Source organism: Elephantulus edwardii, unplaced genomic scaffold, assembly GCF_000299155.1.
Source record: "Elephantulus edwardii isolate Elephantulus edwardi_28Jun2011 unplaced genomic scaffold, EleEdw1.0 scaffold00147, whole genome shotgun sequence".
Lineage (NCBI taxonomy): Eukaryota > Metazoa > Chordata > Mammalia > Macroscelidea > Macroscelididae > Elephantulus > Elephantulus edwardii.
Window position 1 is genome coordinate 6,782,285 of NW_006399897.1, and position 10,929 is coordinate 6,793,213.

The following is a 10,929-nucleotide window of genomic DNA, read 5'->3' on the forward strand; positions in this document are numbered from 1 at the left end:
TTAAACTCGTGTTTCCTGCAGTGGTATGGTAAATTGTTGTGAGATAGGAATACTTATACACTGTTGGTGGATTGTAAAATGGTACAATGACTCTGGAAAGCAATTTGATGTTTCCTCAAAAAGCTGAACATAGAAATTCTATATGACCAAGTTATTCCACTGCTTGGAATATACTCAGAAAAAATGAGAACTGAGGCACAAATGGAGATCAGTACACCAGTGTTCATAGCAGCATTATTCACCATCACAAGAATATGGAAACAGCCCAAATGTCCCACCACAATTGAATAGATTGAAAAATTATGGTGCATTCACATGATGGAATTAGTATTTTTAAATTACTACCTAACTTGGGAGGAACTGGAGAGCATTATGCTGAGTGAATTAACTCAGTCCTATAAATACTATATAAGACCATTATGACCATTATTATAGAACGTGTGTGAAGACCCAAGTGGAGGATGAGGAGAGAAGAGGAATGGGCAGGGGGGATGATTCATCATCGGGGTGTACAATTTGATGGGTAGAGGGAGGGATGAGTAAAGGAAAGAGAAAGACCAGCTGTGAAAAACAATGTAAACAGACTTTGTAAGTAAACCAGTATAAAATAAAAATTTTATTAAAAATGTTCTTCTCACTAAATATATCCCAAAAAAATAAAGGGTAGAGAATCTAGAGATGTTAACTTGATGATGAGGTTTTTTTGGTGATCTTTTATCCATCATATCCATCAAAACTTAGCTATTAGAAAATCTGCAATTGAACAGCTTAAGATGACTTAATAGCCAAAAGTTTAAGAAGTTGAGCAGGTTTTAGGTTGTTGAGCAGAAGAAAAAGCAAAACAAGACACAAAAAATTATAGACTATTGGGAAATGATTATTCCCTTCATCAACTGAAATGAATAAAAGAGCATTATTTTCCCATCTTGAGATGCCGTAGGGAGTTTTTTACGCCATTATTAATTTATTTCTAGGGTTAGCCTATTGTTGTTGAATTCTTGTAGCAGTTAGACCAGAAGTTCAAAAGCAGTCAAGTCTACTTTTTTTGTGACAAGCTACACTACCACAGGATCAAGTTAGCTGGTCTCCAATAAGTCTTGATAGGGGAACCGGAAGTAGGGAGCCAGCCATTTATGTCATGGAATTAAATTTGGTGTCTGAGTCACACCTGCAGCTAATTCTAGATTTAGATTTAGAAACCAGACCTGATGGGAATATCACTGTCGAATCTTGTTTTCTATCATTCAGGGCTGCCTTCTACTCTTCTTCCTCCTGAATCAGTTTAAATAACAACAAGAATTTAGAGATATTCTTTAGTCTCACATAGAAGTATTTTTCATTTAGATGAGAGTTTGTTCAATGTATAGGAACCCTGCTTTCACAGCAGTTTTATCTAGCCAGGGTTGATTTCCCAAACTCCACACTACAGCGCTTTGTGGAAGAGCAGAAACATTTTCTGTTTTCTTTGTATGGAAGAAAATTGATATAAAAATTCTGGCAACTCTCCAAATCACTTCAAGTGCACTGCACATCAATTCATAAATGGAAGAATTTGAGGATGTGAGACCAGATATAATTCTTAATGCCAGGCCCTGCAAACTTTCCATTTATATCTGTCACTTCTCCTGTCTGAGGCCTGTCATTTTTCTAAAATTTCAGTGACATATTGTAACGCCAACTCAAAATTCTCCACTCCAGTTTTTGGCATGGTATTTCCTACAAGTGTTTCTGGTAATACCAAGAGTTCATAACTATAATTGCTCTCCAGCCCTTTTGTGTTAAGAGGTCTCCTGAATCAGAGAAAATGCTTTTCGTCACATTTAGTGTTACTGCCACACATACACATGCGCGCACACACACACACACATTCATTCACATGACTTCTTGTTAACTGCTATCAATTCATCTCTATCAATGCCCTCATGTATGACAGAAAACCCCCTGCTGCTCCTTTACCATCTTCATGATCTTAGATGATTATATTCTAGTTCATTATGACAGATAATGTGAAGTGTCTCCCATCCTAAGGTATACCTCTTTCAGCACTACATGACCAATATTCTGTTGTGAGCCTTAAGATTTTTATTTGCTCACATTCAGAAATATGATGCAAGATCATTTTTTTCTTTAATCTAGGAACTCCACTGAAATCTAGGTAGTTAATGACAATTTCTTGAAAAATATTTACGTCTTGAAGTTGATTAATGTCTACCTTTCCATATCACCATATGGTGTCTCAACTTTTCTTTATGATGTTCCATAAGCATGGCTTTTTTTATTTGAAATATCAAGCCTTAAGATCTGTAGTACACAAAGGTGACAATATCTTAAAGAAATTTCACAGTTTTAGTGACTTTGTGGCAGAATGCTAAGGATCATTGCAGATTATATCTTATAAATTTCAATTACCTGTAACTTCACCTCTAAGGATTTTTAATAGCCATGGTGACAGTACATTCTTAATCAAGCTTCAGAGGTGATTAAACCTAAAATATACGTAGGAATTTTATCTTAGTATAAAAATCCTTTGTAATAAGTATCAGTAACAAGTGCAGTTATTTCGAGATTTTGAGGGGAAATTAATTCTAGGCACTTCTTTCACAGATTTTCAAATGCAAGCAGTCACCAGTTTCTGAGTCTTTTAATCTTATCTCAATATCTACTTTAGGCTTTTCTGATTTGATTTATTTTCTTTTTAATCCATGCAGATCTCAATAAATAGGATCTTATACCACACAAACAAATGAACAAAAACCTACTGCTCTCTGAATACTGTATAATTTGAATAATTGAAGATTGACATGGATGGATGAAGTAAAGCAACACACAATCTTCTAAAATCTTGGCTCCTCTCTCTTGCACCACATTCTCTCCTAAAGATTCTATCTTCTGCTTTTTTGTTACATTATCTGTGAGACATGAGTCTACCTCTTGTCTTGTTTTCGCATCTTAGTGAAGAAAATACTGCCCAAACTTGTCTATGAATATTTGTAATGTATTTTATATGCAAGACATTTTGCTTAGTGACCATTAGGTATGACTCTCTAATCTCTATTATTCTACTCAAGAAAGTGTCCATTTTTTCATTGTCCTCTAGTTTTCTTAGCCCAATAGTCACTTTATTGAATGCAAGCCTTGTTTAGGTTGTCTTGCGAATTATTTTAATGGTGTTTCCCACAAACACCTACATTTCTCCCTCCACATAACCCTATCATAATACTCAGAACACAGTGACTGACACAAGACCTTACAATCACACTCCACCCACAATTTCATTTTTCTTCATTGTTTGTAGTTGTTTTAGGTTGGGTTATCTAGAGAAAGACAATCAGTGAGCTTATTCTGCCTTATTAACATCAAAGAAGTTAGGCCTTACAATGTATCAGATAGATATTTACATTTTCCTGAGGATTATGACAGCATCAACACAAAATATTAACCATCACAGCAGTTTATAAAGAAAGGAATATCAAAAATGTGTATTTTTGCACTTGATTTAGTATTTATCTACCATTTTTCAATTTTTTTCTTACCCCAAATCCTTGTTTTACTCCCTGTGTCACTTCTCTAAAAAGTTCTCCAATATTTTTACTTTTCTACAAAATCTTTTCTAATTCAAGTTTTGAGTAGAGAGGCCTCACATTAGAGAGAACAAAGAAATAACAATGATAAGCCCCGCCACATGTAAATATTAACTTCTTAAATCTTTGTTGTGCTCCTAGCATCTTCTTATATTATGAGTTTAAATCCCTATTAGAGTTAAAATGTTAAGGGAATGTGCTTTAGTGAAGAGTACATTGGTCTCTATAAAGCATTCGTTTACTTTTAAAAGAAAGGAGCGAACTGGGAAGTGGGGGGGAAGGCTGAGTGGGGAGAGAAGTGCAGCAACGAATGAATGGAAATCCAAAATCTCTGTAAATGTTCATTAAAATTATTTTTAAAAAATTAAAAAAAAGAAATAAGCATCCCACCACTAATAGAACTGACTGAATAGTAATTGAGGAACTATTGTGAATACCTTCAATTTTTAATATTTAGGTTTTACATGGGATTTGACTTATGTTTGGGTTGTACATAAATGGAATATTTGAAACATCAGTACTTTTTTGCATTCCCTACTCTTGGTTATGTAAAGTGATAAAAAATAATGATTATCAGTGGGAGGGACAATTGCTAGTAGAATAAAGAAATGGAAGGAAAAAAAATAATAAAAGGACAACTGGTGGTTATATGTAAACTCTGGGGATTGTTCTTACAAATCTTCGGTAATCATTACCCCCTTAAATCTTTTTGTCTCCTCTTATTGGTAAATTTACCCTATCTGTGAACACCTAGCGAAGCAGTCCCTAGTGTCACTGCTAATCCAGTGGTCATGCCTCTTCTGCAATTCTCTCCAGTAGTTCCTTGGGATAAAGATAGGCAGTCACCTCCCATCCTTATTTACAATGTTAGAATCCCAATGGAGCATCACGATGTGTTAGAACCAACTCAATGGCAATGATTTGAGAGTTGACTTATAAACATTGTGGTGTTAAAATAAAACGGAAAATGAAAATTTTTAAAAAATGTAGTTATAAAAATGGAAACAACTTTTCAAAAGAACTGTTTGTTACAATTTATCAAAAGGTAACATCATAAGCACATGCCACTATAAAATGATCATTACAATAAGCAGCCTCAAAGAAATAATCATATAAGAAAAAGATTTGCACAAAACACTGTCTTGTTTTTGTCTATGCTTTTAAGAGTGGAAAAGGAAAGAAAGTTAAAAAAAAGGAACTAATCATTTTCCAAAATGCAACTGCTGTTGTTGTTGCTGTTGTTGTTGTTAAGTGTCATTGAGTCGTAGACAACTCATAGCAACCCTATAAATGAAAGACCTGAACACTTGTATAACTTTTATTGTTTCTTCACGTTCAAATAGATTCCGGAGGAAAGCTATTTCAGAAGTGAATGCCACTCCTGTTTCCAAGCTTGCTTTAATTTGGGAGCTCCAGAAAACACTGTCCTCCATGGGTGATCAATATCACATTTGACACATCAGTGTCACAGTGTTCAGCATTACAGCAACCACGAGTTACTTCTGTACAGCACATGGACAGACTAAGGCTATATGATCTAGAAGCATGTTTGACCAAAACTGATTAAAACTAGGCCTGAGGGCTGCAGATTAAAATCAACAGCCTTTTACTTAGCATAACTTTCTATCCAGCAGACCCACAGAGCTCTCACTATTGAGCCCATCTTACTGACTCCACGCCTTAATAAATAGGAGGCTGGATACAATCAATTCACTCCCAATGGCTAATAAACATTGCCCATTATGTCTCCTGGAAAACAAGATCAAACCTCTGTAGAACCTCTGCTCCAGAACCCTGCCTCACCTGGAAGCCTGCCTATCCTGCTGACCTGACCTCATACCTTTTTAAATAGGAGGCTGGATACAAACAATTCCCTCCCAGTGGCTAATAAACATTGCCCATTATGTCTCCCTGAAAATAAAGCAACTAGCTAAGTAAATTATGACTTATAAATATGCAATATAATATATTCTTATTCTGGTTTTTTTTATAGACATGCCCTGAATAGTATTCAGGGAGTGTGACTGCCTACTACAATAGAAACTAAAGAGAACTCACTTTTCTATATGCAAAATTGTAGAGGTCAACATAATACTATTTGACCTGTTCTTGACCACATTTTATCCCAGGTTTTTTTTCTTTTTTAAGTTAATTTCTTTTATGTGGATTTCCCCGCACACACACTTTCCTTCATTGGCATGTTTAATACAATTATTTAATACATTGTGTTTTATAAAATTAATCACCATTTGACTATAACTACCATTACCTCATCTTTTAGGTTATCACTGGATCTTTCCTATTTCCTTTTACTCCTTCTTCCACCTCCAAATGGTATGACCGTGTGATTCCCCCCTACACAACCCCACACCTCTGCTCACAGTCCTTCCCCTCTTGAGCCTCCACACAAATTTTACTAGCTATCCTTTTATTTTTACAATAATGATTTTACACAGTATTTGTCCTTAAGAAGACTGTTGTTGTTCACTCTCAATAATGCTCTCTAGTCTCTCCCAAGATACACAAAACTTTTCAAAACATTGCTTCTGAGTGTTGCATAGTATTCCATTGTGTGAATGTACAATATCTCAAATCTATTCATTTGTGGTTAGACATTTGGGCTGTTTCCATGTTTTTGTGATGGTGAATAATGATGCTATGATCATTGTTGTACAAATCTCCATTTGTTCCTCGGTTCTAATTTCATTGGTGAATATTCCTAGTAGTGAAATAGTTAAATATATGGAGTTTATATGTTCAGATTTTTTTAGAAAATGCTGAACTGCCTTTCAGAGTGGCTATACCATTTTACAATCCCACCAACAGAGTATGAGAGTTCCCAGCTCTCCACAACCTCTCCAATACTGATTGCTTGCTGACCTGCTAAATTTTGCCACTGCACTGGGATAAGATGGTATATCATTGTGATTTTATTTGTATTTATCTTATTGCCAGTGATTTTGACCATTTCTTATCTAGTATATCTGTTGGCTACCTGAATGTCTTCCTCTGTGAAAAGTCTTTCCATATGTTTTGTCCATCTTTTAATTAGGTTATCAGTCTTTTTCTTCTAGAGGCCCTGGAGGATTCTATAAACTTTTTTATGAGACCCTTGTCTGAGATGGTATTGACAAATTGTTTTGTTTTTGTTTGTTCCCCCCCTCTCCAATTGGTAGGTATTCTTTTCAGCCTATTGAAAAAAGTTTTTGATGCACGTAGAAATGTAATCTTTAGAAAGTCCCATTCATCAATTTTGTCCCTTCCAGATTGTGCATATCTGGCTACATTTGTCAGCTCCTTTAAACCATAGATTAGGCCTTCTAGGCTTGGTCCTAGTTTGTCTCTGGTGAACTTTATGGTTTTGGGCTTTACCCCCAGGTCTCTGATCCATCTGAAGTTCATTTTTGTATATGGTGTGAGATGTGAATCCTATTTCAGCTTTCTACAAGTAGCTGTCCAGTTTTACCAGCACCATTTGTTGTAGAGGTTGACATGTCCCCATTTGGTAGGTTATATTTTCTTGTTAAATATCAGTTGACCATAGATGGGTCCATTTCTGGGTTCTCGATTATGTTCCCTTCCTCTATGGGCCTTCCATTGTACCAGTACCATGCTGTTCTGGTTATTACAGCTGTGTAGTAGGTTTTGAGGTCAGGGAATGCTATGCCTCCTACTTCAGTTTTCTTTTTCAGAAGTGCTTTTCTTATTCAGGGTCTCTTTCCTCTCCAAATATACTTGACATTTGTCTTTCCAATCTCCTTGAAAAATGAATTTGGTATCCGTATTTATCACAAGATTTTGAAACTTAAATGAACAACAGTGGAGAGCACATTTTTTATTGTTTTTGTTTTTTTATTACTATGTGTTTATTTTGCTGTGGTCACTTATGCTTGATATTCAGAGAGTATTTCTTATTCATGGATGTGTCATTCACAATATAACCATGAAAGGCACATTTACTAAAAGCTAGGAACCTTTCTACATATTTGATGTGCATTAGCATATGGTGACTATACTGTGAACTTCCAAAAGAAAAAAAAATTCCAAACAAACTCTCTCGAGGAAGAAGTATAGTCAGAATGTTCCCTGGATGTGGGTATGGTAAAATTCTCTCCTGCATTTCATGGACCTGTTATCAGGAATGATCTGTTTTTGGAGAAAGCTATCAATCATACTTGCTAGAAACTAAAAAAAAAGGAAGAAACTTAATGAGATGTATTGGCACAATGGCTGAAACAACAGGCTTAAACATAGCAATAATCTCTGTTTTGAAGTAATAATTCCCCGTAAAACTAAAACAGTTTAAAAAAATAAAAAAGAGAGGAACATCAGCATTTCCAAATGCAATTTACTCAAAGATTCTCTATTAAGAATGAGGAGAAATGCAGAGATAATAGTCAAACTGCTGAAAGTTAAAGACAGATATATTTTAAAATAGCTAGAAAAATAGAAATACTACAATCGTGGATCAACAACAACAAAAAGATAACCAACTTTCTGGCACAACTTTGATAGTAACATATAAAGAAAATTAAATATGTAAAGCACAAAGGAAATAAATCCAAATATTTATTCCATAATAAGATATCTCCAAAGTTCAATGTAGCACAGGGAATGATTTTAGTAAGAAAAGAAAAAAAAAGATTAAGTATAAAAATTAAGCAAAAGTAAAAATGTCTTAGGGAATTGACATGGAAAATTTAAAGAAATTACAAATGTACTAAAAATAGGAGACTGTAAAAAAGGTTAAGTTTTTATGTTGTTTTGGAAGTAGAAAAATTATTATTATAAAATCTTTAAGATCACAAAGATGCATCTTATGATGTCTTAAATAAAAAGTTAACGGGAATAAAATGAAAGGACAAAAATATTTACTTAAATCACAAGAAAAAAGAAAATGGGGAAAAAACCTAATAATATGATAATATAATTTCTTAAAACAAGTAAGGGATTGCATTAAACTTAAACACTAATATTAAAAGACAACCACTATAATAAAAATTAAAAAGGAAATAAATGGAGATGATAGCAAAAACCAATAAATCGGTAAGTTGGTATTTAAAGAAGTTGATAAACCTTTATTTAGACTGAAAGAAAAATGAGAGCGAAGAATCAAATATTTAAAGTAAAAAATGAAAGTTGGAAGTAAGCCCACAGACTATTGACAAAGGGTCATAAAAATATTAGAAACAATCATAGGCTGACAAATTAGAAAACTTGGAAGAAAATGACAAATTCCTAGAAAGACTAAATTATTTTATGCAAGAAGAAGCAAATTCTCAGTAGACTTATAACAAATGTAGAGATTTTAATCACTAAAACTCCCTCTGTTATCTCCCCAAAACAAATCCTAGACCAGATGGCTTCAGTGAGGAATTGTATTACCATTAGGGAGCCCTGGTTGCCTAGTGGGTGAAGAGATATGGGCCAACCCAAAGACAAATCTTTTGGATCTACTATCTACTCTGTGGGAAGAGAACAATATTTTCCAAGAAAGATGAACGATTTTCTCTCATGCAATGAATGACCTCTGAAAACTCTCTGAAGGATCAACTATGAGTTTGATATCATCTCAATAGCACATAAAAAACAAACAAAACTTGAAGAAAAATTGCCACCAATCCTGATTCAAACACTATAGTTACTCTTGTTTTTGCCACTTTCTTCTTATGAACTACGGTATCCTTTTGAATCTAGTAATTATTTTTTAATATGATTAAACAATTGCTTTAATCATAATATGTAAAGAGGTACATATTATAAAAAGGGATATTTTACCTCTCCTTCCTCATTCAAATTGTTGACAGATTTATTATTGTTTAAGTCTCATGAAAACAGGTATAGCTGAATGGATTTTACAGGAAAGAAAGACATAAATAGGTCTAATATTTTTGAAACTCTGGAAAAGAACATTAGATGTTACCATGCTTATACGCATTTCATTTGTAAACTTAGTTGCTTTCAAATAATTCCTGACCCTGAAGAGTTAAATTTACCCACTATAACATTACCTTGTGGAAATAACTGTATTGTCAGCGTTATTAATTTTTTGTACTATCTTTGTAGGTATTGTTTTCTATGTAGGGGAGTAATTGTGAATTTTTAACTTCATCTAATTCTGTATGTTCTTCTAGAACACAAATACGTCTGATGCCATCTGCTTGTAGTGATTTATTATTGCACAGTGTTTCAATAGTTCTGTCTTTTTCTCTGCCACTTAGGCAAGATGAAAGAAGAACGGTCCTGTCAGAGAACTCTAGAACCATTCAGTGGGCAGTAACGCTGCCAAGAATGAATGTCTTGTAGGCATATCTTCTGAATTACTGTGTGGCAAGCTGCCAATATTTCCTAACCCTCTTGTACTTCTTCACTTTCTACTATCCAGAGAATTCTTTTTAATGTATCTGGGAGAAGTGACCTTAAAAAGCATACCAGGACTTCCCTATTTTTATTATTAATGATGCACCATCTTTCCTTGTATGAAAAAAAGAAGTTTAACAAATACCCCAAAGTTTTGTGATACCTTTTCAATCTATACGCATAATAGATCATTTAGGAGGCTGGACTCTATAAGGAGGAATGTGGCATCAAGAGTGGAGGCAGACTGATCAACAACCTATGTAATGCAGATGACACAATCTTGTATGCTGAAACTGAGGCAGACTTGAAGTGCTTGCTGCAGAGGGTCAAGGACAGTAGTCTTCAATATGGATTGAAGTTTAACATCAAGAAGACAAAAATTTTCACTACTGGGCCAATTGGCAGTACCATGATGGATGGAGAAGAGATTGTGGTTGTTAACAGTTACAGCTTGGTCAGCTCCACAGTCAACACTTTTGACACCAGCAGTCAGGAAATCAAAAGATGAATGGTATTAGGTAAATCTGTCAGGGACCTTTCCAGAATACTGAGAAGCAATTATGTCAATCTAGAGACTAAGGTGAGCCTGATCCAGTTCATGATCTTCACACTTTCTTGCCATGCATCAGGGAGTTGGATAATGAATTGTTGTTGTTATGTGCCGTCAAGTCACTTGCAACTAATAGTGACCCTATGTAAAACAGCCCTAAACCCTGCTCTATCCTGTGCCAATCGCACTGCCTCTAACACACCCATCCTGATTACCCCAGTCCACCTCATAGAGGGTCTTCCCCTCCTGCACCGTCCCTCCACCCTCCCAAGCTTGATGCCCCTCTCCAAGGACCTCTCCCTCCTTACAACATGTCCAAAGTATGTCAGACGAAGCCCCAGAACTCTTGCCTCTAAGGAGCAGCCTGGTTTAACCCTCTCTAGGATGAATCTGTTTGTTTTCTTGGTAGTCCATGGTACATTCAATACTCTTTTCCAG